The following is a 9504-nucleotide window of genomic DNA, read 5'->3' as shown; positions in this document are numbered from 1 at the left end:
TTTTCCCTTGGGTGCCAAGGGAAAAGTGCGTGCGTGCCGATACCTATAATGCAATGCTCCCCCGCAGGTCCCGCCCCCCGTGCATGCACACGCGACCTTCCGCACTCCCCCATCCCCCGCACATGCACGTACAACCCCCCCGCACTCCTGTACACGGCCCGTTTTGGTGCTAGCAGGCTTCCCTGAAGCCTCCTGGAACAAAAAACGGGGTGCAGGGGGTGCCGCCGCACATGCAGTGCAATCCCCCACCCCTGCACATGTGTGTGTGGCAGATGCCCTAAAATCAGCTGGCTGGCAGGAGGCGCACGGGCATGTGCGGTGGAGCTGACCTGGGTAGTCAGCTTGTATGTCCACAGAGATGGCTCCGCGTGCCATCTGTGGCACACATGCCATAGGTTCGCCATCATGGTTCTAGAATTTGGTACTGTATATCTTTTATTGAAGCAAAAATGATCACACATAATGTATATGTGATATCTACAGTTATTTAATTGGGAACACTTTTTTGCAATAATCAAAAAAATCCAAAAGTAAAGCTACTCCTTGCCTTGCCTAGCGGTTTTCCAGCTGTGTTCTGAGGAACCCTAAGAGTTCCATGAAATTAAGGGTTAATTATAGCCACTTTTCTATCACTAGAGCTTTGCCTCTTGATCAGGGTTTCAAAGAGTTTCTTTTTTAAATAAGAAATGTTTCAGAGTCTGAAAAAATTTGAAAATCCCTGGACAATACTACCTGATCTATTTCCTACTGGTTCCCTAATTCTAGTGATATTTGCTGCCCTCTAGTGAATACACTTTTCAAAAAAAACCTTTTCTTAAATGAATTAAAATGAGAGAAAAAAAGAACAAACACCTTAAAAATGGAATTCAAATTTATGGATATTAAGTAGTAAAGTTTTTTATTCATTCTTATAACACTAGGAAAAATGCAAGTACTGTACTGCTGAAAAAAGGCTGCATACAGGTGAGCCAGATTCCACATATCATAAATAAGGCAGCAGTCTGTGAACATGTATCTTTTCTTTTATGTACACTGAGAGCATATGCACCAAGACAAATTCCTTGTGTGTCCAATCACACTTGGCCAATAAAGAATTCTATTCTATTCTATTCTATTCTATTCTATTCTATTCTATTCTATTCTATTCTATTATTCTATTCTATTCTATTCTATTCTATTCTATTCTATTCTATTCTTCTCTTCTCTACTCTACTCTACTCTACTCTATTTCTATTCTACATCCATCTTAAGAATGTAAATCCGTCAGCCAGATTTTCTTCCAAGCACCTATACAGAAGATCCAGTTATTCATGGATTTGTATGAGGCATGCATATCAAAGTCACATATTGTATGTTTTTAACATATCAGTATGCTCTATGTTTGCAAGTATTTTTATTTCAGCTTTCTTTCCCTGAAATGATATCCTCCAGCTATTCGTCCTACAACCCTCATCTCAGCCACTGTGGTCATAATTACGTTGGATGTGAATTTTAGCCCCCATATCAAGAAATCAGGGAAAGCGGCTATATTTTATTTGCAGCTTCTAAATATTATAGGGATTAGGCATGATTCACAGAACATTCAAGTATATTTAACTATGATTTATTTAATAAACCACAATTTGGCTAATCTAAAATGCTAACTAATGATTTGCTGGGTTTACACAATATATGCCAAGAGAAAATAACTGTATCATAATCTTGAACCATGATCTACAAATCAATGGATTAATACCAGATGTTATTACATCAAAGGCAGGTTGAACAATTAGATCATATAGCCTGACTCTTAAACAAAACTTAACAATACTTTTGGTAACCTCATTACAATAATGTTCTAGGACAGGTGTGATATGCATTTTCTTCTCTAAAATCTTTACGCAGTACATAATAAACATTCTTGTAAAATGTAAATGTAATAATGCAATTGACTCTGGTTCATGTAATTCATACCTTGAACAGTTAGTGTTGTTAACTAAACTTCTCCAATAGGGTAAAACACTGAACCAAGGAAAGCAAAATGTTCTTTATATACACAAGTGAAATAGAACACATAGCCAATATTATATTATTGTATTGTGTAAACTAGAACCTAGATCATTTACTAAATGTGACTTACACAAAGTATGTTAGAGTTTGCTGAGTATAATTGGTTACAATCATATCTGTCATATGCTATGTTTACAAACCATAAGAGTTTAATAACTCAAAATCTATTATTTATTTATTTATTTATTTATTTATTTATTTATTTATTCATTCATTCATTCATTCATTCATTCATTCATTCATTCATTCATTCAATTTCTATTCCGCCCTTCTCCTGAAGGACTCAGGGCGGTGAACAGTTAAAATAACATACATATAAAATGTGAATATAAGATGATTAAGCCAATTTAGTTCATCGGTTAAGAATTTTCAACATAAAGATTTAGGAAAATTAGAAGAGATTTATGCCAACCATAAATTATAGTTCAGATATGTGAACCAGATTTAATATAAGCATGTTTGCACACAAACCTAATTTGAATTAATTTACATCAGGTGTTCTCCCTTTCCAGTTGTTACTATACTACTATTGGAATGCTCCCTTTCCAGTTACTATACTATTGGAATGTTGCAGGTTATAAGTACTTAATATCAATTTGTGTTGGACATCTTTCATGATTACATTGAACAGTAAAATCTGTTTGGAGGGAAAACACCTGCAAATTGCAATTAATATTTGTCGAAGTTAATGAAAGATAATGCAAAAAGGCTAAGATTACTGTATGGCGCTTGATAAATCTGGTTAAGCAAGTTTTTCTTCCATTTCAAAAAGCTACAAAACTAGATTGGTCAACCAACAGGTTAGAGATGCGCTTGTACTACCAGAAATAATAGCTTCCAAGTACCTACAACTTGCGTTAATTAAAAAAAAAAAAAGGAGCAGTTTCCTCCCATCTGTTACTTCAATAGACCTTATATTGTAACTCGTAAAATTACAACGTGTTCGGAATTATAATTGTAGATTATAGATAAAATATTTTATCGGCCACGAAGTTGGGACTAATAAAAAAAATTGAAAAATAACTGCCCTTCTAAAAAACTTGCAATTCGTGCCTGGTACTTCCAAAGCTATCGTTTAATCTTAAATAACTTGATAAGTTTTTTATTTAAATGAAATCGAATTCCTGGCGTCTTCCTAAACATGTAAAAAAATGTTTAGCACCAACAGGATGAGTGGCCTGACTCTGCTTTCTTCAAAGGTTTATTTATTTATTTATTTGGCAGACTTTCAGCTCTTCGCACACAGCCTGGGGGGGCGTGGGGTGATTTCTTGATCTCCCCAGCAGAACGAACGTTCCAGACAGCTTCGCGCGCTCACGCTGCGGAGGAAAGAACAGTCCCCACGCGCTCCGTAACACGCCTGCGCACTACAAAGGAGGGAGCGCGAGGGCAAGAAGACAACCCTCCACCGCTAGAGGGCGTCAGCGGGTAACCCGGTCTGTTTGGAAACAGTCTTTCTCGTTTCTTCCTTTCTCAAGCTTTCGCGAGAATTCCGCCCGCGAAGTTATGCGAGAAGAGGGGGAAAAATCCTAATTTTCGAGGGGGTTCCCCGAGACGCCTCTACCCGGCCTAGCCCACGTCGCTTTCTTTGAACCTCCCCAAAGCAAAACGCCTGCGAAATCTCGCTACAGATTAAACGAGCAATACACTTCCGCAAGCCGTCACTAGCTCTCGCGAGATTTCGCCTCGCCGCCCCGCCTCCCCCAACGATTGTCTCAGGCACGCAAGTCTCGGCATTTCGTAGGTGCTCTACGAAGTCTCGCGGGAATTTTCTCTAGATGCCAAGTTTCCTTTCTCTCTTGCCCCTTCAGTGGAAGGCTGATGAAACTTTCAGGATTTAGCCAGGTTGAACCGCGGACAGTTTCTCACATGATATAATTTATCCAAAACTCAAATTTCTGCAATAAGCAGAAATAAAAAGATACCCGGAAAACACCATGACTGAAACTCTCGCACTGTTCCGTTGATTCTCGCGAGAAACAATCTGAATCTTGGTTCTCGCGGTACTCATCACGAGGAAGAGTAACTAATTGGATTGTTCATTCCGAGCGTGGAACTCCGGCGCGTGACTACAATGGCCCTTCCAATATTCTGCCTGTGGAAAAAAGCTCCCCGGAGATGAACGCCATTGCAGAGGCTCGCGCCGTTCTCTTCTGGTTTGTTCTTCTCGCGGGAAGTGGCTGCCTGAGACAACGCCTCGCGAGATTTTCGTTTCCTCATGACTTGCCTCCTTCCCTCCCAGCTCCTCCACTTCTCGTCTGATCTTCCCTCAATTATCGCGTCTCTTCTTCGCTCCCCTACTAGGTGGTGAGTTCTCGCGTGATTTAACTGGGGCTGAGGCTCAGGGACTGCTGTTAAGATGGCGGCGGCGGGAGGCAACGGGGTACGGCATTGACACCCCCTCCATTTCTTTCCCGGAGCAGGTATCTGTGCAAGCCGGACTGGAGGGGCGCGTGGGACCCGCCAAGACGGGGGACCACTTGAAGCTGTAGCCGAAGGGAAGAGGGAAGCGGGGTGAGAAAAGGGATGTTTGCTGAGGCGGGACAATGGGCCCTGGCTTTCCCCTGGAGATGAAGCGGGGGGGGGGGGTGATTGAAGTCGGGAAGTGGTGGTGGTTTTGCCTTAGGTCATCCTTCGGTTGGGAATTGGTTAGCCATTTGCGAAGTGCTTCGCCTCTGTTCCTTTGGAGGTAGGACTTTCCTCTTCTATCTCACTCGCACATCATCCGCAAAAGGAGGCACGTGAGTCCCGGAGAGGGGTCTTGATAGACTTCGGCCTTTCTCTTCCCCCCCCTCCCCGCCCCCCCTCTCCTTTTAGGTATAAACGCGACATACTCGACTAAGGAAGCGAGGCGGCCAACGCGTTAGCCTTTTGAGAACCCAGCCCGCGTACTTCGTTCAGGGTCCCACCTCGACCCAGCCAAATGGGTTAATCATATATTAAATATATATATAGTTGAAGTAATACCATGGATTGAAACCATTGCGCTATTTCGTGTCAGTCTATTGCAGTGGGTTCGTGAAAGATGAGGGTTGGGGGGAGACTATTGGGAGCTATTACATTAATATACAAAATATATTTGGTATGTGTATAGAGATAGAGATAGAGATAGATATATATAACTATGAGGATGAAATATATATATATATATATATATATATATATATATATATATATATATATATATATATTTCAACCTTATAGTTTTCTTAAGAGTCTGGTTTCACAGTCCTTAGATGTGTTTCTTGATCCCCCCCCCCCTTGTATTAACTTTCCTTAAAAGGGTGTAGAATTACGTTATCTTAGTATTTGGGGGGGGATGTATGTAGTAAAAGGATGCCTTTGTGTATAGGTATACTTTTGTAAGCCTGCTGTGAAATATCTATCTTTGTTCTAAATATGTCTCCAAATTGATTCCAAAGTGATTTTTTACAATCTGATCTTTCCTTCATAATAGATTGTGGTACACTTTGTTTATTCTAAGTAGCAAACTCAAATATTTCTTGGGTAACCCATCATAAATTTCTCTGACTTTTTGTAAGGTATGTTAGATAGAGAACTGTGTCTCAAATTGGTTACATATATATGCTTTTCTAACTCTTCAGTTAGAGAAAACCAAAGCTGAACAACTTTTATGCTCTGGTTGTAGCATATTAAAATGAAAAGCAAGGTGGGAAAATGCACCATTAATTTACTGACAGTTTTCTTAGCTAGATATTTTTTGTGTACACGGCTGTTTAATTACTCATTTTTGCTGGGATATTTAAGATAAATTTATTTCTCCAAAGTCTGGCTTTTTAGATTAAAGACAAGAATGGAAAAAGAGTTGATAAACTTAACTTCTTAAAAATGTTACCTTAATATTGTAGAAATAAATATTAATTCTGAAAGCTTGTTTTGGCATTTTTGTTAGGTCTCCATTGTATAAAATCTTGTTGGGTACAAGAAATGATGAAGCAATGTGCTGAGTCTAGCATTTCTTAGTCTGCCCTGTTTGTGTTGGCTAGAAGAATGTTGGATGCTTATTCTGTATTTGATGGTAAACAAAATAATTATATATGAGATGATTGCCATGATTTATGGGCTACTTAGTGAACTCAACAGGACTTGAGAGCCAGTGTTTTGTAGTGGTCAAGGTACTGGATTAGATAGAAGTGGAGAGACCCAGGCTCTACGGCACTCTAACCCATGGAGGTTCACAGTCTCATCTCAGTCTACCTTATAGGATTGTTGTGGGGGGAAATAAGAGGAAGGATTTTAGCTTCTGTACATAAAGGTAAGATGTAAGTGTATTAAATATTTTGATTATATTGTGAAACATTAGAGTTGGCATCTAAAAGGAATTTAATATCTAAGAGGGTAGGTTTAAGAAAGACAAATCATTTGTAATATAGTAGCTAGAATGAAAACCTTTTTAGAAAATACATATTCTTTAAACATAATATGCATGAAGCCAGAATTTATATATCTATATTTATTGCAGGCCTTGAATAATCTGACATAAGTGGATTAGACTGACTGAGAAACCAAGAAGTATTACCTTGGTCTGGCTACGGTAAGGCAAAGGTGGCAGAGAAGTGACTTGAATATCAGAACAGGCCAAGTATGGATTGGCTGTGATTCCAGGTTAGTACAGAAATTTCTGTTCGGCAATGCTTATTTTCCTTCAAAACAATGATTCCATGAAATATCCCAAAGTTATTAATTGATTTTCAGGCAATGACTGTTGGTTAAGTGTTTTTGACCCTTACCTGTTTGTGTGCATCTGTCACTGTTTATTTCTTGTGTGTATGTGTGTGGGGAAGGGCAGAGGGGGGAGGGAAAGGGCGGGGGGGGGGAATGGCTTCCTATAGCAAGATGTTTATAACAGATGGACAATTTTCATAATTCCTGACCATTAGGATAGTCTTAGCATCTGAAGTGCTAAGACTATCTGCTGTAAATGATTTTTTCCCCTACATCAGCAAGCTCTGTACAGCGTTAGGGCTTGGATATCTGGGAGACTGTTTGTCTCCAATTGTTTCTTCCTGCCCGGTAAGTTACAACAGAATGGGTACATTCCAGGTCCCCCTCTATTAAGCATTGCCATCTCATGGGACCTAGGAAGTGTGCCTTCTCTGTTATGGCTCCCAGCCTTTGGAACAGCATCCTTCAAGAGATAAGGATGGTGCCCTCTCTCCTGGTGTTTTGGAAAGCTTTTGAAAATCTGGCTTTGGTCCCAGGCCTGAGGTTGATGCTCATTTGTTCAATGGCCCTTCTTTGACTCTCTATTGCATTATTTTAGTCTGGATAGTCTAGTTGATTCAATTCTTTAACTGCTTTTGTTTTCACTAGTTTTCTATGCCATTCAGAGTCCACTAAAGTTGGACAGTCAATACATAATAATTGAGGCTATCATCATATATCAATCTTTACATTTCTAAATTCTGTAGGATACTGGCTAGTATATAAAATTTTTCATTTCTATCTTGGCTATGGTACAAAAACCTTGACTAATACCATTAAGAAACTAGGGTTGTATTTGAATTTCAAATCCTGTATCTCTCATTTAATATTTACAATATTGAGGTGATACTGAATTTTTCCTGCTGCTCCTGTTTGGAAATATTGGGTTATAATTATATTTGATTTTTTTTAAATAAGCTACTTGAAAACAATAGTTGGATTTTTGAAGCTTTGCAGTTGGATTTTCTTGCTCTTTTTATGTAGTTAACCAATCTTATTTCTACTAAACTGATATACATATGCAGAACATTATATCCAACTATTTTGCTTTCCACGCTCCATTTTTCAACAGTTATATGTATTAATCCCCTTATGATACTTAAGACATCTGAGAATCAAGATATTAATAGTTTAAGAACATAACTGCTTCGTTGAATCAGTTCAGGGCTGATTATATATTGTGAATAGAGACGAGTCATATGCCAATGGATTGCACCATGTGAAAATCATGTCATTTTTTATATATTTGTTACATTTCCTCACTAATTTTGTTATATATAATAGTTCTTCAGCTGTCTTTCCTGAAATAAACATATTGACTTCATTAAAAGCTATCTTTTGATATTAAATACCATCCTCAAATCATATATTGTAAAATATATTTTGTTACTTTGCAGTAGTAGTCATACTGTATGCTTAAATATTAAAAGTGTTGTGCGTTTCTATATGAATGCTAATAGAGAAGCAAGGATGGAAGTTTAGACAAAGCTACTTTATTTTGTAGTTTATACAGGTGCCCATCTCACATATATGATTGGGCCATGTACAAAGCTAAAAAGATAAAAATAATGCAAGAAAATCACCAAAACCATAATATTAAAAATAATTCAAATATATAAAAAGAATAGGAACCATTAAAAGCTATTTTAAAAAGTCATGTTCTGTGGGAGAGCTCAGTTTCTATAGCAATACAGCCACTATCCATGCTCCATACCCATGTTGCTGGCCAGATGGCAGAGCCATGGTTTTTTGGCCCTTCCAGAAGGCCAGCAAGGTCAAGGGGGCAAACTCTTCTCGGGTGGAATGATCTTCCAAAGGTGGGTGCCACAGGAGAAAAGGTTCTCTTCCTGGGTCCTGTCAGATGACATTTTTGTCATGGACTAGGACCCACAACATACTCCTCTTGCTGGACCAATGTGACAGATTGATGTGATTGGACAGGCAGTATCTCAAAATAGTAATAAATTTCTGACCTCATGATAAAAGTATGATACAAATCAGACTTCTAAGTTCATAACTCAATTTTAGGTACCTTATGAAGTATAATATATATTCATCAAAGAAGATACAGAATATTACTATTTTACTAAATGGAACATTTTTATAATTTTGTATCTTATCAGCAATCATGGGGCTAAAATTAGAACAAATTAAGGCTATTGGATAATGTATCATTTTCAGAAAAAATTGCAAAGCCCCAATTTATCAAACTGAAGAGGGACAATAGTATAAAAACTAATTACTCTAACATAATATGTATGTTTTTTTTTCAGCATTTTATTCTCGTGCATAAAAGTAACAGTATCTATGTCCACCCTTGAGGTACTCCTCATTTGAAGTGTATGAATAGGAGCTCATAATAAAAACCCTGCTCTTGCTTTGAAAGAACAAATATAATAACCTAAATTTCTGACCTGTAGCTATCAGTTCACTTAGGGCTACACACTGCATCATTTAACTTGCTGGTGTTTGTCAATTTCACCCTAGGATATGTTCAGTGGGTATAATACTATTCAAGAGTGTTTAGAAATGGTTTATTTGATCACCTGTAAGCATTAAAACAAATAAACCTATAGTGATGTCTGGCATTCAGTTTTGTATCTTGAATAATAAATTTATTAAAATGAATAGATATTTCACCACTGCAAAACAGTAACACCTTCTGTCTCAATTTTACTCCTATAACTAAAAAGATAGTTTTCCTTTCTGCTTATCTAACAGATGTGTAAT

At 38.0% G+C, this 9504-nt stretch overlaps 1 protein-coding gene across 35 annotated transcripts in view; it reads left to right on the top strand.

Annotated features, from left to right (window-relative positions):
* Positions 1-3420: 3420 nt before the first annotated feature.
* HUWE1 (HECT, UBA and WWE domain containing E3 ubiquitin protein ligase 1) overlaps positions 3421-9504 on the top strand; it is a 104428-nt gene continuing 98344 nt past the window's right edge. For 18 of the 35 annotated variants that reach the window (XM_087888671.1, XM_087888667.1, XM_087888659.1 and 15 more), the window contains exons 1-2: positions 4344-4472; positions 6533-6675. The gene's annotated coding sequence lies outside the window, so the exon portion shown is untranslated. Of the gene's footprint in view, positions 4564-6532; positions 6676-9504 lie in introns of all 35 variants that reach the window. The other 17 variants (XM_087888665.1, XM_087888658.1, XM_087888655.1 and 14 more) reach the window with 5 other exon arrangements.

The sequence above is a fragment of the Pantherophis guttatus genome, chromosome 2 (genome assembly GCF_059756535.1).
Source record: "Pantherophis guttatus breed Tessera chromosome 2, ASM5975653v1, whole genome shotgun sequence".
NCBI lineage: Eukaryota > Metazoa > Chordata > Lepidosauria > Squamata > Colubridae > Pantherophis > Pantherophis guttatus.
This window is presented reverse-complemented; position numbering and strand designations above follow the sequence as displayed.